We start from the raw sequence: 26,112 nt of genomic DNA, 5'->3' as shown, positions 1-26,112 counted from the left end.
TTGAAAAAATAGTAAATCTGCCCCTGAGTGTGAGGGAACTATGAGTAACGTTTAAAAAAAAATGAAATGTATGTCAGAGAGGGGCAATGGAGAGGTGGGGGGAACTGTTGGAGAGTGGTAGTGAGGGAGTTACCGGAGAGGAAGGTAAAGGAGGGGCGCCAAATAAAGTCTGTCACACCAGGTGCCACCAGTGCTAAAGCTGGCCCTGTGCACGCACTTGTCTGCGTCGCTCATGGTTTCTCTTGTCATGAAACATATACATCCTGTACAGTGTTGCATCACTATTTATATGGTAACAATCTCATTCCCTGGTCCGTTGAAATTATGATAATGTTTAACAATACTTGATACATTTAAAAAAAAAAGATTTGTAAGTAGTGTCATCGTTTTAATATCACTACTCCTGTGGCAATGGCAAACTGGCACAAGATTCTGCAAAAGATCTGTAATTAAAGGCAAGTAGCTACCCAACCCATGTCTTTGACCACTGTAATCATGTTTCCTAGTAAAAAACATATAATGTACTAGCACTCAGTGGCCTTTTTCCAGCTAAACCATATAGGCTAAAAGCAGATCTAGGCTTAATTTTGTTTCCTTATAAAAAGGTACTGGCATCCTTAATACAGATTGAACTGCAACGAAGACACAACCCAGATTAACTATTTTCCCTCTAGAGAACAGCAGTGTTCCTCTCCCAAAGTCTGCTTTTCTCTTGAGGCTCCCTCTGCCACCCTTGGTCCTAGGGCAGACAGTAAGAGACACAGGAAGAAGTTGCAGAGGATCTTTGGTTCCTGCAGCAGAGCAACAGGTGCCTGATATGGAGACTCCACTATCAGTGGAACATAAATGACATGATGGAGGGGTTTTATTACATCACCATTGGGAGCATTGAAACATAGGGGGGCATATTACAAGGAAGTGGTGGAGCGTGGTGTTAGTCTCCTTGGCTTAACGCCGCGCTCTGCCACTTCTGAAAAGTGGGCTGCACCGTATTCACAAGAATACAGTGCAGCCTTGCATTTCCCCTGCACTGGTGCTAATTTAGCTGCCTAGTGCCAGGCAGGCACCCTTGCACCATAGTGCAAGGGTGTCTGCGTTGAGGGGAATGATTGTTTATGTGCAGGAAGGCGTCCCTTTTTGCACATAAACCATCAGAAATGGTGTTTTGAAACATCTAAGTGTGCTGCTTAATGCAGCACACATAGAAGTTGCATAACTTCATTTTTTTAATGATTGTTTATGTGCCAGAAGGAACACCTTCCTGCACATAAACAATCAATGGCATTTTGCTGTTTCTATGTGTGCTGCAAAATGCAGCACACATGGAAACAGCAAAAACAAGGAGAAATTAAACATTTCTCCTCGTTTCACCAGGGTAAGACCAGGTTACCCCCCGGTCTTAATTTTGACGTTGCTCTATATTTACGCCACCCTTGTAAATATGGGCCAGCACCAAAATCAATGGGTGTTGAGGTGGAACGCCCACATCAACACCCATTGCCTGCCCCTTTCACAGTAAGTATAGCGTGAAAGGAAGCTTTATTTACAAGGCAGTGTTAGGCCATGTTAAGTGGCTTAACTCTGCCTTGTAAAAAAGGCGAAGCCCAGATCACCACAGGAACGTCACTAAAAGTGGCGATGGGGCCTGTAAATATGCCCCAGAGTATGAGGAAAAGAGACGTAGGAGTAAACTACTGGAACTGGAGTGGTGGTGGGATGTTCAATTATTGAAAGGCATGAACTATACGGGAATCCATATATTACTAAAAAACGTGGCTAAACAAGACACTTAAGTGAGAAAGAAAATGAGAAAGAAAAGGTGCTCAATTCAACAACAAAGCTCACTCAGTATAGGCAGCATTTGATCAGAATCAGGATGAACATCAGCTACGTGGTTGCTGGGAATGTAACTGGAACATATGCTTGAGAACAAATGGCCATTGGCAAGTGGAAGAGGCCCAGGAACCTAAGTCTATCTTGTCTCCAGTTTTCAGGCTTGTGGCAATAGACTTCTGGGACCACAATAAAACTGAACACTGTGTTAGAAAGCGAATTCGAAATGGTGGACTTGTCCAGGTAGTCTAAGCAGCCTCAATAGTCAATTCAATTCAATCAGCTATATTAGATTTTTTGTTTACAATCCTAAAAACATGCATATGAAAACATTAGTTCAAAGTTTCCTAGCTACATAAATTAATCCCAATAATATTGTATGTTTAACACTTAAAAAGACATTGATAAAAAGTTAAAAATTTAGAAATTGAAACTTGAAAACTGAAAACACCAAATATCATCAAAGTAATAAAGTAATCAATAGTCCACTCAGGATCACAGTCTCTCAGACTATTAAGCTGCAGCATTCACAAGCACTCTGTTTCTTCAGGACGCTGTAGCTGATGGATGCAGGCTATTGCTTGGAATAAGAGCTGTGCACCAGAAGAGGAAGAAGGTTTACCTCTAGGGTTATCACAAGGACATTAGATAAGAATGGAAGCATGGATCCAAAAGGGCATACAAAATGTGGACCACAGCACTTAAATTTGGATTGAAAACTACCACCATGATTAAAAAAGAGCTTTATTGATCACCATTGAAAATTTCCCCAAAACTCAAAAAGATATCCCAGGCATATTGATGAATGTTTCTGTATAATAATTCACTTTTTAAAATGTTTATTATTCAATATTTAATTGTATTAAATTAGTACTATGCAAATCATACTCAAATGTGGATAACATAGACCTGTACAATTTCAGGGGTTCAATTCAATAATGGAATTGAAAGTTGAGAGACTGGCATCGTAATTTACAATCATGCAAATCGTTATAACAGAAGGACATATTACAATATTTTAACTAGACATTTGTTAAACTTTCTTCAGTCTACTCAGGCCTACTAGAACATAGGGGTAGATTTGCTTCTTCTACTGCAGGTCACATGAAATTGTGGAGATAAATGAAATGGCATGGACAGAAATAGATTAAACAATCTAGTTTTGTACTGCTTTTATGAGAATGGATATAAATATATGATGGTTTAAATGGCAGCATGTTCCATACACAGCAAGCCACTGAGAAGAAAGACTGTTGTTATGATTTCGCATTTTGACTTTTGTAGCAGCAGGAAAGAGCTATATATATAGTAGATGACCATGTAGGTACAACATCTACTTTTTTAGCCTATATCATCTTAAGGGTATATATGAACAATAGTTTGATGCATGGAAGTTTCAGCGTGCAATTATTATAGAATAGAGTTGATGCATTTATGCGTTTGATGTGGCTTGGTGACAAGCATGGCATAAGACTTAACCTTCAAGGGCTTGAGTAAACATTTGTTCAAACTACTGAGAAACGAGTCCTATTTTGTCAGGTCATGTGCCTGCATTATTGTGTGCAGTATTCTGTAAGAGAAAAGCATTCAATTTTTCTGAGAAACAACAGTTACAAGCTCAAGTAATTGTAACTTTGTGTATATTATGGTTCTTTGGAGGACAATACATAAAAAATAATTAATGGAGTCTCCATATCCAGGCGCTTTCCTCACCCCATTGACAAAAAACTTTCCTAGGCTGTAACAAGTTGATCCATGCTTTCAGCATTTCCTTTTACTGATTCTATAAAATACTCCTCCTTCACCAAATAAACTTTTATTAAAAAACGCACTCCCCAGTGATAGCGAAGCAATATTAAAACAAGGGTCTAGAAATATTAAAACAAGGGTGTACTATTACAGATACAATTCACACAGGACAAAGTGTAGTGTAGGTTTGGACCATCACAGGCAATTGCAACCAGAGATAATCATCAATGGAGTGAACTACTGTGTCTATATTTATCTATTGCGCCTATGTTGTAAGCAAGCAAATCTGCTGAGATAGTAAACAATCAATCAATCAATCAATCATAACACTTGTATAGCGCGCTACTCACCCGGAAGGGTCTCAAGGCGCTTGGGGGAAGGGGGCCGCTACTGCTCGAACAGCCAGGTCTTGAGTTGTCTCCTGAATGCGAGGTGGTCCTGGGTCAGCCGAAGGTGGATGGGGAGGGAGTTCCATGTCTTGGCCGCCAGGTAGGAGAAGGATCTGCCTCCGGCGGTGGTTCTTTGGATGCGTGGTACGGCGGCGAGGGCGAGGCTAGCGGACCGTAGCTGGCGGGTGGGCGTGTGGAAGGTCAGGCGGTCGTTGAGGTACTTGGGGCCCAGGTTGTGGAGAGACTTGTGTGCGTGGGTGAGGAGCCTGAACGTGATCCTCTTGTTGACGGGGAGCCAGTGCAGGTTCCACAGGTGGCCGGAGATGTGGCTGCGTCGAGGGATGTCCAGGATGAGTCGGGCGGAGGCGTTCTGGATGCGTTGTAGTCTTTTCTGTAGCTTGGCTGTGGATCCGGCGTAGAGGGTGTTTCCGTAGTCCAGCCGGCTGGTGATGAGGGCCTGGGTGACCGTCTTCCTGGTTTCGATCGGGATCCATCGGAAGATCTTGCGGAGCATGCGGAGGGTGTGAAAGCATGAAGAGGAGACAGCGTTGACTTGTCTGGTCATCGAGAGGGAGGAGTCCAGGATGAAGCCCAGGTTGCGTGCGTGGTCTGTCGGCTTGGGGGCGGTGCCCAGGGCTGGGGGCCACCAAGACTCGTCCCAGGGGGAGGGTGATGGTCCAAGGATGAGGACTTCCGTCTTGTCTGAGTTCAGTTTCAAGCGGCTGTTCTTCATCCACTCGGCGACGTTTTTCATCCCTTCGTGGAGGCTGGTTCTGGCGGTGTCGGGGTCTCTGGTTAGGGAGAGGATCAACTGGGTGTCGTCGGCGTAGGAGATGATGTTGAGGTTGTGTTGGCGTGCGATGGCTGCGAGAGGTCTCATGTAGACGTTGAAGAGGGTGGGGCTGAGTGATGATCCTTGCGGGACGCCGCAGATGACTTCGGTGGCCTCGGAACGAAACGGGGGGAGGCGGACTCTCTGTGTTCTTCCAGCGAGGAACGAGATGATCCACTTCAGTGCCTTCTCTTGGATGCCGGTGTTGCTGAGGCGTTGGACTAGGGTGCGGTGGCAGACAGTGTCGAACGCGGCGGAGAGGTCCAGGAGGATGAGTGCCGCTGTTTCCCCGTTGTCGAGAAGGGCTCGGATGTCGTCGGTGGCTGCGATGAGGGCGGTCTCGGTGCTGTGGTTGGCTCTGAAGCCGGACTGCGAGGGGTCGAGGGATCCATTCGTCTTGAGGAAGGCGGCAAGCTGTCTGTTGGCGATCTTCTCGATGACTTTGGCAGGAAAAGGGAGGAGCGAGATGGGGCGGAAGTTTTTGAGGTCGGTGGGGTCCGCTGTTGGTTTCTTCAGTAGGGCGCTGAGCTCGGCATGCTTCCAGCTCTCCGGGAAGGTGGCGGTGTCGAAGGAGGTGTTGATGATGTCTCGGAGTTGGGATGCGATGGTGGAGTCGGCCTTGTTGAGATGTGGTGGGGGCAGGGGTCAGTCGGAGATCCGGAGTGGATGGTGTTCATCGTGCGGGCTGTGTCTTCGGTGGTCACTGCGGTCCAGGTGCGGAGGGTGGCAGTGGGGTGCGTTGGTTCGACGGTTGGGTGCGAGGAAGGTGCGCCAAAGCTGTTGTGGATGTCGGCAATCTTGCGGTGGAAGAATGAGGCGAGGAGTCGCACAGATCTTGTGACGGGGTGATGTCGTTGTTGCCGGTGCTGGGGTTGGAGAACTCCTTGACGATGCTGAAGAGTTCCTTGCTGTCGTGGGCGTTGTTGTCCAGTCGATCCCTCAGTGATTTCTTCTTGGTGGTGCGGATGAGCTGGTGGTGCTTGCGGGTCGCGTGTTTGAGGGCGGTCATGTTGTCAGTGGTACGGTCGCGGAGCCAGGCTTTCTCGAGGGTGCGGCAGGTTTTCTTGGAGTCCTTGAGTTCGTCGGTGAACCAGGGGGCCTTCTTGCTTCTGGGTTTGCTGGGAGGGTTTTTCAGTGGTGCGAGGTCGTCGGCGCAGGCGGTCAGCCACTGCGTGAAGTTGCGGGCTGCTTCATTGGGGTCCGGTGTGCTGGCAGGTGGGTTCTGGCTGAGGGAGGTGGTGAGCTGGTCGGCGGTGATCTTGCTCCAGCTTCTGTGAGGAACCTGTTGCGGGTGGTGGTGGGTAGTGGTTTTTCTGAAGCTGAAGTGGACGCAGCTGTGGTTGGTCCAGTGAAGTCCGGTGGAGTGGCTGAAGGCGATGTGCTTGCTGGCTGAGAAGACGGGGTCAAGCGTGTGGCCGGCGTAGTGGGTGGGGGTGTTGACCAGTTGCTTGAGTCCGAGGTTGGTGAGGTTGTCCAGCAGGGTGACGGTGTTGCGGTCCTTGTTGGTCTCCAGGTGGAAGTTGAGGTCCCCTAGGAGGATCTAGTCGGCCGAGGGGAGGGCGTGTGGGCTGATGAAGTCCGTGATGTCTTCGCTGAATTGTGTGCGTGTTCCCGGGGGTCTGTAGATGAGGGTGCCTCTGAGGGTCGTCTTTGGATCGGTGTGAATCTGGAAGTGGAGGTGTTCGGCGGCGGTGTAGGTGTCGTCGGCGTCGGTCGTGATGCGGATGGTGTTCTTGTGGACGATGGCGATGCCTCCCCCAGTCTGGTTGACGCGGTCCCTCCTGATGATCTTGTATCCATCCGGGATGGCGATGGCAATGTTGGGGGCTGAGGAGGCGTTCATCCATGTTTCAGTGAGGAACGCGACGTCTGGTGATGTTGTGTCAAGCAGGTTCCAGAGTTCGACGGCGTGTCTGTGGACGGAGCGGGTGTTGAGCAGGATGCACTTGAGGTCGCAGCTGGGGTTTGCCTTGGCGGGCGCGGTGCATGTTCGGAGGCAGGTGAACTTGCAGGTTGTGCAGGTGAAGGGTCCGTGGAAGCGTTTCGGGGCGGCTCGGCAGCAGGCGGGGTTCTGGCCGGTATTGAGTGCGTTGAGGGCGGCGGCGTCGTAGGTCTGTCGGGTCGTCTTGCGTCAGTGGGGGCCAGGGGTGCTGGCGCTGGGCGCGGTCCAGAACGGGCGCAGACAGGCTTGCCTTTGGCGCGCCTTTGGCGCACAATCGGTGCTCCCGCTGCGCGTGACCGCTGCGCGTCCGTGCGGTCGCCATTTATGGCGAAGTGGGAGGGAGGGAGGAGCAGCTGGGAGGCGGGAGCGGGGAGGGTACAGAACGAAAAGGGGCGTGGCCGCTAGCACGGTGGCGGGAAGCGGGGAGCGGGGCGGGCAGGCACAGGGGGGCACAGACAATACAACACAGTCCAGATAATTTCAAGTGCTATGAATAAAAACGGGAACCACAAAGATTACCAGAAAGCAGGATTAACAGAAGGGAAGAATGGTTAGAACAGTACACGCAAATGCATGCAAATCCGAGGCAGGTTCTCCGAGGCAGCAGCGAGGCGGGGCACACACAGCAGCTGGTGGCCGTGCCGCGCGGGGGTGTCCTGAGAACAGGTCACACTCACCTGCGCCGTGCGGTCGCCATTTATGGCCAAGTGGGAGGGAGGGAGGAGCAGCTGGGTGGCGGGAGCGGGGAGGGTACAGAACGAAAAGGGGACGTGGCCGCTAGCACGGCGGCGGGAAGCGGGGAGCGGGGCGGGCAGGCACAGGGGGGCACAGACAATACAACACAGTCCAGATAATTACAAGTGCTATGAATAAAAACGGGAACCACAAAGATTACCAGAAAGCAGGATTAACAGAAGGGAAGAATGGTTAGAACAGTACACGCAAATGCACGCAAATCCGAGGCAGGTTCTACGAGGCAGCAGCGAGGCGGGGCACACACAGCAGCTGGTGGCCATGCGGCGCGGGGGTGTCCTGAGAACAGGTCACACTCACCTGCGCCACGCGGTCGCCATTTATGGCCAAGTGGGAGGGAGGGAGGAGCAGCTGGGAGGCGGGAGCGGGGAGGGTACAGAACGAAAAGGGGGTGTGGCCGCTAGCACGGTGGCGGGAAGCGGGGAGCGGGGCGGGCAGGCACAGGGGGGCACAGACAATACAACGCAGTCCAGATAATTACAAGTGCTATGAATAAAAACGGGAACCACAAAGATTACCAGAAAGCAGGATTAACAGAAGGAAAGAATGGTTGGAACAGTACACGCAAATCCGAGGCAGGTTCTACGAGGCAGCAGCGAGGTGGGGCACACACAGCAGCTGGTGGCCGTGCGGCGCGGGGGTGTCCTGAGAACAGGTCACCCCCGCGCCGGGGGTGACCTGTTCCAGGTGCACCAGGTGCACAACACATAACTTGAGAAGAATAAAACAAACTGGACGATTCTCATTTATCCAAGCAGGATATTAATGAATCTGAAACCCTATTGAATTAATTGATTAAAGGGATTATCCCACTTTTTCCTAGGGCACGCAGAAAAACCACGTATAAAGAAGCAGATAAGTTATAGTGTTTATACTGTATGCTTTTTGAGTAATGCCACGAAAAAATTTAGAGACCAGAAGATTCTTTTGAATTTGGCACTCAACTAGGGAAACCTATATTTTGATTAAAAAAAATGAAATAAGAACATAAGAGAGCCAATTAAAAAAGCTTTTCTAAAGCAAGATGTTCCTACTACGATAACTTCTGCTTCAGGATTACCCTTGTATTATGTCATTACAGGCGAAATATTTATGAGATATCTAGCCTAACTCACAATTCCAAAGTCTATCAACATTTCACTTTTTCCCATGTTTAATTATTGTAATTCTACCATTGCTGTATTTGCCACAGCATACCAATCAGTGTGTTGAGTCTTGAATCAATCAGCATAAAAGTAGAATCCAATGTCAGTTAGAAATGAAAACATCAGAAGGAAAGTGATAGAAGAGATTTGGCAATATCCTCATAATCTAAAATTCTAGTAATAATAAATTATTCTATCAGAAATTAGGTTATTCATTTGGGACCAAGTTAATAAACACATTATGTTGTGGTCATACACTGTTGTAAGAGAAACTCTTTTTAGTCCCTCGTAGCTGTAGCACAAGTGACACACATTTTCTTAAAGAAATGTGTATTAGGTTCAAGCTGTATCAACAATTTTAAGGTCAAAAACATGATACAGTAAAAGTCACAAGCCAATTTAGAAAAATAAAGAAACATGTAAAAGGAGCATAAAGAACAAATCAAATCAGACAAGGGAAACCAAACATATGATTTTTAAAACTTTTGAGGCAATAGGACCATGAAACCACAAAGCACAAATCAATATTTCAGTATGTGGTTGATGGGGACCTAGGTATGATTTCAGGCTGTCCGTAATGGAAAGGGAAATAGCCTACACCGGTCAAAGTTTTCACTGAGACTCTTAGTTTATTTTCTGGTGCTCCCAGTCCTCCAGCAGAGCATGACATGAAGCTGATGCCAGTGAGAATTCCTCAAAATCAAACACACAGTTGTTGACCTCGCGCTAAAGCCATCATTTTTTATGACAATAGCTCTGAGTGGAGCAAGCTAAATTGTGTTAGTGCTGGAGCAGAGTTTTCTGTTGAAAATCTATTGGGTTTTTAAGCTCTGGTTTGTCTATTAGTCGATAATTAAAAATATTAATTTGTAATTATTAATTATTTGTTTTGTGTAAATGTTCTGATTAATCAATACGAATTAACAAGAGAAAACTACACGTGGGGACGCATTCATGTTGCTTAATAATAATGTGCATGTTTTATTAAATAAGTGTTGCTGAGTGCTGTTTGTTTTAAAGCACAAAACGCTTTTGAAATGTCGTGTACTAATGCTTTTCTGTGTTGCAAAGGCTAGATAATTACATACACATAAGGGTATTAGTGGGGTTAACACTGTTTAATCACTATGCTGTGGTAACGTTGTTTTTGTCTCTTTTAATTAAGATGGTACGTTTTGGCCTATTAAAAATGGCTGCCGTTTAAAGCCTGCATTCGAGTAGTCGAACTCTGATGAGAAGGCCTTGCTGAACATGGTCGAGAGTCATCTGACCACAGTCTTCGCCTGGTTTTAAAATTTCCGTGAGGACAGCAGCTCTGGGCGAATGTCCAAATGTCCTTGGAGGACAAAGGAGCCACAATGAACTTTGTGATTGCAGCGCTGGTTCCGAGGAAATGTGAATGAAAAAGAAACATGTATAGCCTAGAGTTTCCTTCTTCCGTCTTTTTATTTTTGTGATTTTTTCTGAGCGGAGATTTTCCAAATGTAGCGATGCTACATCCTTTCCTGCTTGCTCTGCTCAGCGGCTCAACGGAAAACAAGAACATTTTATGTTGCTATTATTTTGTAATTTTCATTATAAATATACTAGACTAGAGAGGGTCTGTGGTCGTTGCATTCGGGATTTTGAGGCCACTTCTTTCCGAACTTGCGTTGGTGAGGATCGATGCTGTAAGGACGGCGACTTGGGAGACTTCTACTGAGAGACCTGTCCTGACCCATTTTGACATTTAGCTAGAATAGGTAATTATGAGAATAATGATTTACTTTGATTGAATTTCTTTGACTAATTTTAGATAAAGTACCATAATTTTAAATACAGTGTTGGTGGTTATTTCTTGTCAATTATTGAGTACTCTATTTTGATTATTATTGTATAGATTGTTTAGATCATGACTCAGGACAGTAACAATTAGGTTTTATCGACCTCAGTGTAGATGCAGGGTGTTTAGGAGTCTTTTCTTCCACAGGTTTAGTGCTGATAGAGTATTCGAGTGTATGCTAGTAAAATGGGCCCAAGTGTATGATGAGTGTATGTGCGTGTAACTGTGAAATTACTCTATCCGTGGAAGTAGGAAGAATTTGTACACCCCAATCTGCACCAATTTCCTGGTAGCAGAATTTGATGGTTATTGATTATTGTCTTGATCTGATTAGATTGCTTGTACATTGGCTTTGATTTATTGATTATTGATTGATGTTGGTATATGTACTAATACTATATGTTGGAGTCGTTGTGTTGAGTTTTATGTAGTGCTTCTGGAACTTGGGAGCTGGTAGCAGTTCCGTAGTAGGGCAGAGGGAAGTATATGCTGCTCTCGGGAAAGACGGGATTGTTGGAATTACCTGTACGTATGCAAGAAAAACGTGTGACAATTGAAGTTGCGCGTCACATTGTCTGGGTTCGGAATCAGTGACATTGTCGTATGTTACTATTAGAAATATTCTGGTATAAAAGGAGTGTGTATGGTAGCGAAGGTTATCTATGAAACTCTGGTCTTAAGTCCCAGGGATCCGTAAGGTTCACCGTTAAAGCTTATCGCGGGAGAAGTAATAGGTATTCTCTGAGCTTGTTTGAAGGACTGGGCAGAGGAAAGCTGCTTGGTTAACGTGTATTATAATTCTGTAGCGGGACAGATTGTTCGCTGTTCTCGGGAAGGATTCTGTGTGTCTGTACTACATTTTCTTGTATGAATGTGCGTGAATGTACGAGCATTTAGTTGGTTGTAAAACTCTTTGGATCAGTCCTAGAGGAAACAGTTAATGAATGCATGTTAGAAGGGCAGAGTAGAGGGATGTGCTACTGTGTCAACGAGAGTATTAATTCCGTACTGGAACAGAAGTGAGTGAAAGACGGGATTCTTGTAAAATAGATTTTCTTTACTATTCTATGGTTAGTGAAGCAGACAATGGAGATGTTTATATGTTGTAACTAATAGATTTTGTAGAATTTGACACGAAGCCTACTGAGAAATTTTGTAAAGGAGGGGTAGACGAGTGACAGGAGACAGGAGTAGGAGCGACTGCAGCGACTGCTGACGTCAAACAGACCGCGCTCTGATTGGATACTAGATCAGTACAGTGCTCGCGCTGTGATTCGTGCATTGGTGTGAGCCGCGCAAGGATTGGAAGAAGTACAGAGTGACGTAAACGCTCCAGGATTGGTGCGTTGGTGTGAGTCGCGCTGTTATTGGATGAAAAATCGTATTGTACAGTTGTAATACGGAAGGGATTAGAAAGATTTGGTAAACGTTAAAATGTATTACCAAGAAGAGAAAAAGAAAAAATCTTTGTTCGGAAAAATAAAGTGATGGTTTGACAAGGATAAAGATGTTAAAACAAGAGAAGGTGAATTGTTACCTCCAACGAAAACGCCTGCATCCTTCATGGCTGCAAGATATGGGTATCATACCTGTATATGGTTGGAGAATTGGGTAAAGTATACAAAGGAAGATGGTGTCCTAGCATTCCCAGAACATGGTTCATTTAATCTGGCCGTGTTGAAAAATTTACGGGAAAAGATGTTGTGTCTTGACCCAAGACCAAGGCCGACACAGTTTGAGGCTTTAGTAGAATGGGAAGAGGAAGTATATGAGCGAGAAAAGCAGAGGTCTGGAGGAAATTACAGATTCATGTTTGGAAGAAGGCATGATCGTGAAACTCATAATGATAGAATGAAGAGATGGCGAGATGCTAGTATGTCAGAGGGATTATATCCTATGAGAACAGTTGACGAGAGGGAAGAAAGGAAAGATACAGAAAGGGTTCCTGAGGCAGAAGTGAGAAGATATGGAGTTAATGAGTATGAGGATGAGGGCTTGAATGACATGATTTACAAGAGACCACCTCCATATAGACCAGAACCAGAGGAGAGCACACCAGTTGTTTCTCCGATAAGAGATAGATTGCGTATTATTGAAACAGAAAATGTGACACCTGAGTTAAGAAGTGGTAATCCTTTCAGGGAGAGAGAGAATCGATGTGGTGACGAGAATACGAGAGAATTAGCCAGAACTACATCAGAGCTGACTGAAAAGATTAGAGAGCTGACAAAGAATCTGGAAGCTGTTACGGTGCCTGTAACCATAGGTCCGGTTATGCCTGTTTTTGATAAGCAGAGGACAGGTGAGAATGGTTTGGTGATTCCATATGTTGGGAATAAGATAACAAGTTTGGCTGGTCCCTCAGGAGATTCAGGGAAAAGGACAGAAAGTAGTGATCTGAGACAATCCAGACATGATACATGTAGTGAAGGATTAGAGGTACAATCTAATTCGAGATTGGATGCTAGTGAAGTTAGTTGTTCAGGGATGCCGATTTTAGAACCGCAGAAGAAAGTGGTTCCAGTGAGAAAAACTACTGAAATAACAGCTGAAGATTTGAATGATTGGATGAAAGTCCTTCAAAAGAGGGATAAAGATTCACAGGCAATTGATGTGGCTAAGTTACGTGTAGAATTAGAGGAGCTTGTTGCAGGGACAATTCCTACAGAAATTCTAAAAAATCATCATGATGGTGAACTGTTATTTATGGGCAAAAACATCACCTGGAGAGCAAGAAATACACATGACAGGTTAAGAGCAGTAGCGAATGAGCAGGGAGTTGACATTGATAAAGTGAAAGCTTTGCAGAAGTCTTACAGGATGGATTTCACAGATAAAGACATTGAAAATCTGAATGGTGCTGGTAGAACAGGACAGATTAAGGAAATGGTCGCATTGTTGCGAAGATGGGGTGATGTAGAGAAGTGGAAGGATAGGTGGTACAAGAAAAGAGAAGAATCAGGGGACAGGACTTATTCAGCATTTCCAGTGAGAGAAAAAGAGAAAACAGTGGATGCTTATCCTATGAGAGAGATACCTGGAGGAGGATATGTACATGTTCCATGGACCAGACAGGATATTTTATCATTTACGAATGATTTCCCTCGATTGAGAGAAAAGCCCGTCGAGTGGTATAGGCAGGTAGACAGGTTTGTGAAATTGTCAAAAGTGCTGTGGATTGACCTGAATAGTCTGTTTGATATAATTGTTCCAGCAGACTTGTGGGCTGAGTGTAAAATAGTTGTAAGTTGGCCTACTGAGGAATATCCAAGAGATCAGAGAACAGGAGCACCAGATCCAGAGGTAATGAGAAAGTATGAGCAGGTGATCGTATACCTGAAAAGTAAAGTACCTCCAAAAGAGACAGACTGGGTTAAAATAGATCGAACACATCAGGAAGCAAAAGAATCAGTTCATGCTTTTTATGAGAGGCTGATACTGGCTTTTAAACAATTCAGTGGGGATGAGCACCTGGGTGACAAAGATTTGAGTCATTTTGTATACAGATTTGTATATGGCCTGAGACCTGAGATTAGTGAGAGAATTCGTGAGCATACAGTGGATTGGCAGAGTAAGAAAATAGATGAGATTCTGAGACATGCAAAGTACTTCAGTGATGAAATTGAAGCAAAACAGAGAAAGCTGAAAGAGAAAGCAATGTGGGCACAAGTGAAGATTGCGGAGAGACAAGAAGCACAATTGGTGGAACAGGCGAATAATTCAGGGAATAGGCCCAGATATGCAGGGAAAGGAAAGGGGAATCTTGAGGAAGCAAAGAAGAAGTTCCCTTGTCACAACTGTGGCCAACTGGGACATTGGAGATCTGAATGTACCAATCCACCATTAGCGAATAATGAGGGTAAAACCTTAAATCAACAGGTGCAGAACGAGGGGAATAATCAACAGCAGCAACAACAGAAGGTTGTGAAACAGCAGAGTCAAGAGCCAAAACCGCCCTTGCCGCAGAATAGAGGGTCACAAAAGTACAATCAGGATTCAGGATTCTACAATGATGAGCAGGTAAACAAACAAAGGCGTTCTAACCAGGTACAGCAGTACTTGTTAAAGAATGAAGGGAGTGAGTCTGAAGGTGATTATTGACGGTGCCGAAGAGAGGAGGAAGAGTGCATACTTGGTGCAACTCTAGAAATAGACCAGGCAGGACCATTTGTAGATGGGAAAATAAATGAAGAAAGTGTTACTTTTTTAGTAGACACAGGTGCGACAAGATCAACTGTCAGGTCAACAGATATTAGAAATATTCCTCTCTCGGATGAAGCAATCCAAGTAGTTGGTGTAGCCAATACACAAATCAAGACACGTCTTACTGAACCAGTAAGGGTACAAATAGGGACATTTTCAGACATGCACAGATTTATTGTCTGTGACACTAGTCCAGTGAACCTGTTAGGCAGGGATCTGTTATGTAAGATGAACTGTACAATTTTTTGTACACCGGATGGAATAGCTTTTGAAACACCAGATGAGGATGTTTTGTACCGAATGACTCTAGGAAATAGAGAGAGTGAATTGGTTGGTGCATATGCTGTGTTTGATCCAGAGGATTTGCCTCAAGAGCTGAGAGACACAGTGAAAAGGACAGTTTGGGAATTTACTGGAGAAGATGTGGGATTGATGAATAATGTAGATCCAGTGAAAATTTCAGTGAAAGAGGGAATTACTTATCCTAGCATTCCTCAGTACAAAATGACACCAGAAATAATTGAAGGAATAACTCCTATAATTGAGAAAATGATTCAGCAAGGAGTTTTGAGAGAACTACTGAGTAGCCCGTGTAACTCACCGATAATGGGGCTAAAGAAACCTAATGGGAAGTTCAGGATTGTACAGGATTTGAGAAAAGTTAATCAAATTGTGGTGGCATGTTGTCCCATTGTGCCAAATCCGTCAGTGATTTTGTATCAGATTCCACATGATGCTGAGTGGTACACAGTGATTGATTTGTGTCATGCTTTCTTTTCGATTCCATTGCATCATGACAGCCAGCCGATTTTTGCATTTAGGTTTGGCCAGCGTATTTTAGCATGGTGTCGTATCCCACAGGGGTATACAGAGAGTCCTTCGATATTCAATCAGTTGTTGAAAAAATCATTGGAGAGCTTGATTATGCCTGAAAACTCAGTACTAGTGCAGTATATTGATGACCTACTCGTGGCATCAAAGACACGTGAAGCTTGTGAAGTAGATACCATAGCTTTACTAAATCATCTGGCAGATGGAGGGTTAAAGGTATCTCCAGCCAAATTGCAATTTTGCAAGAAAGAGGTGCATTATCTTGGACACAATATTGAAAAAGGTCTGAGAAAGGTGACTGATGACAGGATCTCCATCTCGCGCTCCCCTCTCCCTCCCCTTGGAATGTCAGTGTGCCTTGTTAAATACCAGATCCTTGGCGCGTCATTCCATGGAAATTTGGGACCTCCTTACGCTCTCGAAAATCTCCTGTCTTTTTTTGACAGAGACTTGGTTGGGGGCTGGCTCGGAACCTGACATCGCTAGTGCCCTTCCCCCCAACTTCACCATCTTAAGGAGGGATAGAACTGGAGGCAGAGGTGGTGGGGTGGCCTTAGTTGTTGACAAGTCCCTTGTCTGCACCTCTTATCCTGTAGATAATATCGCTGGTTGTGAAGCTCTGGGCTTTATTCTCCAGCTGTCGGCTTCACATACCTGCACAGGAATTTTGATCTATAGACCTCCAGGGCCTTTAGGCTCGTTTTTCGAGGATTTACAGGTGGCACTGTCAGTACCCTGTGTGCGCTCGGCACACTGTGTACTGCTGGGCGACTTAAATCTGCACATGGACTCGACAACTGACGCCGATGCATCTAAATTACGGGACATTACCGAGATGCTCGGACTGACCTTTTTCATCGATAGTCCAACGCACGTGAAAGGGCATACGTTGGATTTAATCTTTTCCACTGTGCCAATTAAGGTGTCCTCCCCTTTGCCGGTTCTATGGTCCGACCATTATTTAATTAATTTCGTGTTGTTAGCTGAGCACCAGACGAGTCAAAGAGCTCATAAGGACGGGTCTCGTCAAGCTAGAGCCTTTCACCTGGTGTCAGCTGATATGCTCGCTGACGCACTCCATGCACATCCTTGCATTACGACTGGGAACTTAGAAGTCGACCTGCCGCTAGTCCAGGACTGGCTTCGGACAAGATTCGAGGAGCTTGCCCCTCGGAAACCGGTCAGGACAGCCCCCTGCCAGGATTCCGCTCCTTGGTTCACCGCTACTCTGCGAAAAGCGCGCCAGGACTGCAAAAGATCTGAAAGGCTCTGGCGGCGCAGATATGCGCCTGAGGAGAAACTGAAGTACAGGGGTGCGATAAAATCCTATCACAGACAGATTGCCGAAGCTAAAAAGATCTACTTCGAGCATAGAATAGACCAGGCTGATAACACGAGCCGGGAACTATTCCGAATTGTGAAGGAATTTGTAGAGCCGGTGGCGGCCGCTAGGGTTCACTCCCATACTGAGGAGTGGATCAAGCAGCTTGCTGACTTCTTTGTGGACAAGATCCGTAGGATTCAGGACTCTTTCGATCGGGTGGGGTCCCTGGAAGTGGCTGCAGCTGTGGAAAGTGATCTGAAGGTCCTTCCATCCGCTGCAGCCGAGCTGGCGCCCACTCTTTCGACGTTCCCCCCGCTATCCTGCGAGTCCTCTCTGGAGCTGCTTTCCCGGTTGAAATCTGGATCCCCCTTGGATGCGTGTCCGGCTAAATGCCTGAGCTCGGTGGCACCAGCTATTAACAACTTGCTGAACCCCTTGCTCAACATGTCTCTGAGTTCTGGAGTGGTCCCTAAAGAATGGAAGCATGCTCTTATTCTCCCGCTCATTAAGAAACCTCTGCTCGACCCTTTACAGTGGGCCAACTATAGACCAATCTCCCTCCTCCCTGCTCTGGCGAAGGTGGCGGAGAAACATGTTCAGCATACTCTTACCACCTTTATAGAGAATAACAAACTGCTGCATGACTCCCAATCTGGTTTCCGTGCCAATTACAGTACGGAGACAGCTCTTGTGGAGGTGACCGACGCCATCAGGGAAACGCTTGATCTTGGGGGAAAGGCTATGTTGGTCTTGCTGGACCTGTCGGCGGCATTCGACACCGTCCCACACGCCGGCCTCCTCCTAAGACTCAGGGAGGTAGGTCTGCGGGGGACGGTGTTGGACTGGTTTCAATCCTTCTTAACCGACCGTCGGCAGGTGATCTGGGCTCCTCCGTTCTCCGCGGAAATGCCTTCGCTAGAGGTGGGGGTGCCTCAAGGATCCATCCTGAGCCCCACCATATTTAACATTTATGTGGCCCCTTTGGCGAAGGTCGCTGAGGCATTTGGAGCCCGGGTCATCTCATACGCTGATGACACCCAGCTCCTGTTTACCTGCAGGAAGGGAGAGGTTTTTAATGGCGACAGAATCAGAGACTGCCTGAGTGCTGTTTTTGCATGGTTTCAGCACCAGAACCTGAAATGTAATTCGGATAAGTCCGAGTTGCTCTTTTTTGGCTGCGCTGAGGACCCTGGCTGGAAATCGTGGTGGCCTTCCGACATGTTCCCCCCTGAGAAACCATCTGCCCAAGTAAAAAATCTGGGTGTGGTATTTGACGACAGTCTTTCTTTTCGTCCCCACATCACGGGCCTGGCGGGGAAATGTTTCGGTATCTTGAAGATGGTGAGGAAATTTCTCCCACTGCTTTCCCTTCAATATCGCAAGAACATCGTGCAAGCACTTGTGGGCTCGCGTTTAGACTACGCTAACGCACTTTTCTCTGGTCTGCCTAAATATCTGGTATCCAGATTGCAAGTTGTCCAAAACTCGGCGGCCAGAGCCATCTTTGGCCTTCCACGGAGAGCCAGTGCCTCTCTACTGCGCGGTAGGCTGCATTGGCTGTCTATCCCTAGCAGAATTAGTTTCAAGGTCCTCACGTTGGCGTTTAAAGCCCTCCACTGCATTGGCCCAGCTTACCTCAGGAAGCGGATTGCTCTCTACGTTCCCCGGAGGAGTTTGAGATCTGCTGACCTGGCTAAAGTGGAGGTACCAGTGATCAAACGCGTGCGGATGGGAGGCCGGTCTTTCCAGTTTATGGCGGCCAGTTTGTGGAATGAGCTCCCTCTGTCACTCCGCAAGGCTAACAATCTTCTGGCCTTTAGAAAGGAGCTCAAGACGCTCCTCTTCCCCGCCTAACCAGTGGGCCTACAGTGTTTCTGCCGCTGGGTTTTTCTTGGTTGTGTTCAGGACTCTCTGCCAAAGCGCCGGGACACCCGTTCTGGGTAGCCGTGCGCTCAAGAAATATAGTTCTAACATAACATAACAGAATCATCAGGGGAATGAAGGCCCCAACGACCCAGGGGGAAGTGAGAATGTTCCTGGGGATGGTGGGTTATTGTCGTCAGTGGATTAGTAACTTTTCTCTGATAGCAAGACCACTGATTAAACTGACAAAAAGTGAGGTAAAAGACCCATTGGAACTAGATGGAGAACAAATGGCAGCATTTGAGGAGCTGAAGAGCAGACTGTGTGAAGCCCCTGCTTTGGGTATGCCAGACTATGAAAAAGAGTTTGAGTTGTACTGCAGTGAGAGAAATGGATGTGCACTTTCAGTGTTAATTCAGAAGCATGGATTACTGAGAAGGCCTATTGCGTACTTCTCATCGACACTTGACCCTGTAGCTGTGGGTTTACCAGGTTGTCTGAAATCTGTGGCTGCAACATGCAGAAGCCTGGAACAAAGTGAGGGATTCATAATGGGATATCCTGTAAGGGTATTCGTACCTCATAATGTGGCAATTCTTTTGACAAGAAGCAGAACTCAGTATATGTCACATAGTCGGCTGACTAAATATGAGAAAGTCATTCTGGGAGCATCAAATGTGACTCTTGAGAGATGTGTGAATGTAAATCCAGCGACATTGTTACCAGATATTGAAAATGTGGGTGTGAAGACAGAAGATGATCACAATTGTTTGGATGTGCTGGATTACTGTACAAAACAGAGACCAGACATAAGGGATCTTCCATTATTTGAGAGTGATCATGTGCTGTTTGTGGATGGATCGTGTCTGAGGAATGATGATGGTGTGCTGAGTGCAGCATATGCAGTGTGCAAGGTTTCAGAAGTTATGGAAGCATCACCATTAAAAGGAGTGAAATCTGCACAAGTTGCTGAATTGGTGGCATTGACGAAAGCTTGTGAAATTGGGAAAGATCTGAGAGTGACTGTGATGACTGATAGTCAGTATGGATTTGGAGTTGTGCATGATTTTGGCCAACTTTGGCTGCAGAGAGGTTTCTTGACGTCGAGTGGGACTCCGATAAAGAATGCTGAAGTGATTGGAAAATTACTTGAGGCGATACAGCTGCCTAAAGAAATAGCAGTTGTGAAATGTGCTGCTCATGGACAAGGAGATGATTTTGTAACTGTTGGCAACAGATTTGCTAACGATATTGCACAATGTTGCGCGAAAAACAATCATTCAATTAATAGGGAACGAGAAGGTGAAATGTCTTTTTGTTCTGTGATGTTTACTAATGTTCTAGAGATGTGGGATGAGGTGAAACAGTTGCAGGATGAGGCAGGAAAGGAAGAAAAAAAAGACTGGATCAAGGCAGGTTGTGCCCCAAGAGAAACAGACCATGTTTGGGTCTATAGAGATGGCAGACCAGTCATGCCTAACTCTATGCTGTCGACAATGGCAAGGATGTATCATGGCCAGGGACATTTGGGAAGGGATGCGATGATCAGGTCTTTTAAACAAACTTGGTACAATGCAAAGTTCAGGACGATTGCAGAGAGCATCTGTCAGAGATGTTTGATTTGCCAGCAATTTAACACTGGGAAAAAGACAGTGGTGAGTCTGGGAACGATAGGCAGAGAAGGTGGTCCTTTCACGAGAATGCAGATAGATTTTATTGAAATGCCCCAAGTGAACAGACTGAGGTATGTTCTAGTGGTAGTCTGTTTGTTCTCAAGATGGGTGGAGGCCTATCCGACTAGGAGAAATGATGGAATAACAGTGGCAAAGTTACTGTTAAGAGAGTTGATTCCTAGGTACGGGTTTCCAGTAACGATTGAGTCTGATAGAGGTGGACACTTCTATAATGAGTTCATGAGTTTGATTTGTGAAGCATTGGGCATACAGCAGAAGCTACATTGTGCATACAGGCCAGAGGCTTCTGGCGTTGTTGAGCAGATAAATGGCACGATCAAGAACAGGATTGGTAAGATGTGTTTAGCCACTGGAGTGAAATGGCCTGATGTCTTGGCTCTAGTGCTAATGACTATTAGATCTACTCCAGATAGAACTACTGGTTTGAGTCCACATGAGATTTTGATGGGACGTGCAATGCGTCATGCATTTGTACCTGTCAATAAATTGATGACAATAACTGATGACATGATTTTGGATTACTGTAAAGGCCTGGCTGACGCAGTTCATTCTGTGTTTCACCAGGTTGGAGAAGAAGCTACCACACTTGAGAAGAAGCAAGCTCATGATCTGAGTCCAGGGGACTGGGTGAGGATTAAAGTACACAGAAGAAGAAATTGCTTGGTTCCAAGGTGGGGAAGGCCAAGACAAGTCATTCTGACTACAACAACTGCAGTGAAGTGTGCTGGTGTGAAAAACTGGGTACATGCGAGTCATACTCTGAGAGTTCCAAACCCAAAGGATGGGACTGGTAAAGAGTATTTTGAAGAGTCAGATTCCAGTGATGATGAAGATACAGAATCAGTGAGAAAAAATCAAACTTCAGAGAGAGAACCATTGAGAGTCTCAGAAAGGAGATCAGATTCTGTAAGAGAGCCTGAAGTTCCAACAAGCAGTGGAGAAAAAAGAAGAGAAAAGAGCAGTTCCACAGAAACTACTCCTGAATCAGAAGAGGAGGAGATTGAAGAACCACTTGAGATTATATCTGAAGAAGTAGGGTCAGATGAAGATAGAGAGGGACAGATTGCGGAAGACCCCAGAGGAGGTGTAGGGAACATTCCTGATAAGCTAGGTGAAGGGACAAGTAGACAGCAAGAAGATTGTGTGTCGGAGACCCGAGGAGGGACAGAAATAGGGAGGTCTCAAACGGTGGTGAAAAAGACTGTGGAGCGAAAGAAAACTGCTGAAGAGCAAGAGGCATTTGAAACAGAATCGGATGAAAGTGAGAATGAAAAATCAGAAGGTCGAGTTCTGAGAAAGAGAACTTGGATTGGAGAAAGAAATAATACAGAAACAAGACCGAAAAAGGTTGTAAGAGGAGATTTTTGGCCTAACAACAGAGTAAAGAGGCTGAGATACAGACTGATAAGAGCAAATACCTCGAAAGCTGAACAAGTGAATGAGGTGTCGAGTCAAAATGAAGTAAAAAGAAAGGAGCAAAAGGAGTCAAGAGAACCCGAGGAGATAAAGAGAATTAGAAGACCCAACCAAAAGTACAGATCACCGGAATGGTCTTATGTGGCACTGTCTGAAGGAGGAGAAGAAGAAGAAACAGTGAATCGAGACAATCCGGAGGGGATCTTGAAAAAAGTGGTTGAGGAAAAGGAAAAATATGTTGGAATCTTAAAAGTTATCCTGACTGACATTGGAGAAGAGTTGGATGCACAGGATGTTGTTGATGATCTGATACAATTTGATGTTGCTGAAGAAGGAGTGAAAAGTGATGAATATCCAAATTGAGTGAACTGAAGAAATCACTTGGAGAAAAGTGAAAAGGAGAAAGTCTGAAATTTAGCTGTCTGAAGTAATCCAGAAATAAAGAGTAGTACAGTAGTGGAGTAGTAGAGGCTAAGTCAAAAGACACGGTCAAAGTAGTAAAATGGCTAACATAGAGAATAATCAAAGTAGATGTGCCTTTTTGAAAAGATGGTGTAGAATGTGCTGTTGCTGTACTGGATTATTAATGCTACTATGGGGTGTTTTAGCTTTATTAGTTACATTTAGAGTTACAATAGGTACATTTGAAATACATACTGAGAATGAGACTAATGTAGGGAAAAGTTCACAAAAAGTAGTTCCAACTAGAATTAGTAATATTTACATGCATAAAGATAGGTCAATTAATGATTTTTCTAGTAATGTTTTTTCAAAGTTGTTGTACGAATATGTGAAGACAATGGAAGTGAGGGATTGTTACGTATGTATGCAGTTACCTGCATCCGTTTCAGAGGGTGTTACTTATCACCATTTACCAGCTACGTATGGAATTTCTTGTAGTGTGTTAAGTAGTGTTTTTTATCTGTTAGGGAAAATAGATTATGAGATGTCTAACAAAGATAACATTTTTGGGCAATTGCCTATGAACAAAAAGCTGAATCAAGCTAAAGAAGCTGACATTTTTGGTGAGATTTTTATTGAAAAAGAAGAATTAACATTAGATTACATTTTTAAGAATAATTTAACTTGCAGTCTGAAAGAAGAAGAGAAGGCTTTCCTAAATATGGTGGAGGAAAGGAGAATGAGCATGCATGAAAAGGCAGGGAAATATAAAGTGAGTGAGACAATTTGGGACATTGAGATGGGGAAAGAGTTGAAAAATGGGGCTAGTCCAACTTTAGCTCTAGATGCACCACAGAAGGGTAAACTATGCATTACCAGAAGGAAATCCCAATATGATACATATTTTGTTGGGACTAGTGAGTGTCATGATACATACTTCATTGCGACAGGATGGGGTTTTAAGGGAGGAGAAGATCCAGTTTTCCCAGGAGTGTATTATGTTTGTGGGAACAAGGCTTATTACAAGTTGCCTGACCATTGGTATGGCACGTGTTATGTGGGCCTGGTCTTTCCAAAGATCTTTCATATAGATAGAATAGAAGATGTAGAACATATTAATTTACTAACACGTTTTAAGAGAGAAACTTGGTCTGAAATCGTGGGTGACATTTTTGGAGCTTTAATTCCAGCAGTGGGAATTTCTTTAAATGCATATGGAATTCGGAAACTGTCAACAGTGGTGGATCGCTTATCGACAAGTACCGCTGGAGGGTTTCTTTTGGTAAATACGGAATTGATTGCCGTACGTGCCATGACTATGCAAAATCGACTTGCCCTTGATATTCTATTGGCCAAGGAGGGTGGTATCTGTGGAATGCTGAAAGTTCAACATTGTTGCACTTACATTCCAGACGAAAGCAAAGACCTGAAGGTCTATATCAAAAATATTACTGATTTGCATGAAGAATTAGTACCACTAGAAGCTGAGAATATCTGGACTAAATTAGCTAATAAGGTGATAGCTGTTAAGAGTTTTATTGCAAAAATAGGTAGTACTATTATAGGTAAAATATTGTTTCCTTTGACTTGTATAATTGTTGCTTTATTGATACTGAGATTGGTGTATTTGTGTTGTAAAAACAGGGGAGGGAAAAAGAAACTAATCAAAAGAAATATTGAAAAGAGAAATAAAAGGTTGAAAAGAGAACCACAAGAAATAGAATTAGAAGAATTGAGGGAGAGTGTTTACTTGGAAACAAAGAGGGATGATGAAAGGGTGTCTGGGGTGTAGTATTGTGTAAGGAGAAAAAGACATTTCCAATTTCTCCTAAAATGGGGACTAAATTTTACAAATTTTTTTTTTTTTGGGTTGTTTATTTGGTGATAATATCACCAAAGGGGGGATTGCTGGAGCAGAGTTTTCTGTTGAAAATCTATTGGGTTTTTAAGCTCTGGTTTGTCTATTTGTCGATAATTAAAAATATTAATTTGTAATTATTAATTATTTGTTTTGTGTAAATGTTCTGATTAATCAATACGAATTAACAAGAGAAAACTACACGTGGGGACGCATTCATGTTGCTTAATAATAATGTGCATGTTTTATTAAATAAGTGTTGCTGAGTGCTGTTTGTTTTAAAGCACAAAACGCTTTTGAAATGTCGTGTACTAATGCTTTTCTGTGTTGCAAAGGCTAGATAATTACATACTCATAAGGGTATTAGTGGGGTTAACACTGTTTAATCACTATGCTGTGGTAACGTTGTTTTTGTCTCTTTTAATTAAGATGGTACGTTTTGGCCTATTAAAAATGGCTGCCGTTTAAAGCCTGCATTCGAGTAGTCGAACTCTGATGAGAAGGCCTTGCTGAACATGGTCGAGAGTCATCTGACCACAGTCTTCGCCTGGTTTTAAAATTTCCGTGAGGACAGCAGCTCTGGGCGAATGTCCAAATGTCCTTGGAGGACAAAGGAGCCACAATGAACTTTGTGATTGCAGCGCTGGTTCCGAGGAAATGTGAATGAAAAAGAAACATTTATAGCCTAGAGTTTCCTTCTTCCGTCTTTTTATTTTTGTGATTTTTTCTGAGCGGAGATTTTCCAAATGTAGCGATGCTACATCCTTTCCTGCTCGCTCTGCTCAGCGGCTCAACGGAAAACAAGAACATTTTATGTTGCTATTATTTTGTAATTTTCATTATAAATACACTAGACTAGAGAGGGTCTGTGGTCGTTGCATTCGGGATTTTGAGGCCACTTCTTTCCGAACTTGCGTTGGTGAGGATCGATGCTGTAAGGGCGGCGACTTGGGAGACTTCTACTGAGAGACCTGTCCTGACCCATTTTGACATTTAGCTAGAATAGGTAATTATGAGAATAATGATTTACTTTGATTGAATTTCTTTGACTAATTTTAGATAAAGTACCATAATTTTAAATACAGTGTTGGTGGTTATTTCTTGTCAATTATTGAGTACTCTATTTTGATTATTATTGTATAGATTGTTTAGATCATGACTCAGGACAGTAACAATTAGGTCTTATTGACCTCAGTGTAGATGCAGGGTGTTTAGGAGTCTTTTCTTCCACAGGTTTAGTGCTGATAGAGTATTCGAGTGTATGCTAGTAAAATGGGCCCAAGTGTATGATGAGTGTATGTGCGTGTAACTGTGAAATTACTCTATCCGTGGAAGTAGGAAGAATTTGTACACCCCAATCTGCACCATTAGATTTGCCACCTCACCCCTGTCCAAGTTTTTACCTCCAAACTTGGGGGCATATCAGCAAGCAGGCGATAAAAAATTATCGTCGCTTTTGCGTATTTTATCGCCATTTCCCTTAACGCCCATCTGTGCATCTCTAATGAGATGCAAAGTGGGCGTTCCTCCCCAGGATAACGGGAGAAATGTCGCTAAGCGACATTTCTCCTATTATCAAGCCTCATGCAAAGCAGCAGAGCGACAAGAAAAGTAGCGATAACCTCTGTTATCACTACTTTCCTTAAGTCTGCTTTGAAACTGACTTAGACATGATATCCTATGGAAGGTGGATATTATGGCATGTATGTGAGGTCCTATCAGCAAGATATCGCCAAAAGTTGTGTGATTTTCATTGGATTTCCAATGATAATCGCACATTTGGCAGCTTGCGTTCTGAATTTTATCGCTTTGGAGATAAGCGTTGCTAATAGCACGCTATCTCCGCGATAAAATTCAGAGTTGGCTAGCAATAATTATCCTCACGCTAAGAGCGCTGAGCGATATTTATCGCCGGCCCTTGCTGATATGCCCCTTAGTTACTACTTTGGTTCTCAAAATCCACCAACAGGGCAGGATTGGAAGCTGTAGCCGAGCAGGCGTGGTATCATCAGCATAAACTGTTCCTGTTAGAAATGGAGGTCTCTGGTTGGCAGGT

The sequence above is a fragment of the Triturus cristatus genome, chromosome 5_2 (assembly GCF_964204655.1).
Source record: "Triturus cristatus chromosome 5_2, aTriCri1.1, whole genome shotgun sequence".
Classification (NCBI taxonomy): domain Eukaryota; kingdom Metazoa; phylum Chordata; class Amphibia; order Caudata; family Salamandridae; genus Triturus; species Triturus cristatus.
Note: the sequence above shows the minus strand (reverse complement) of the source record.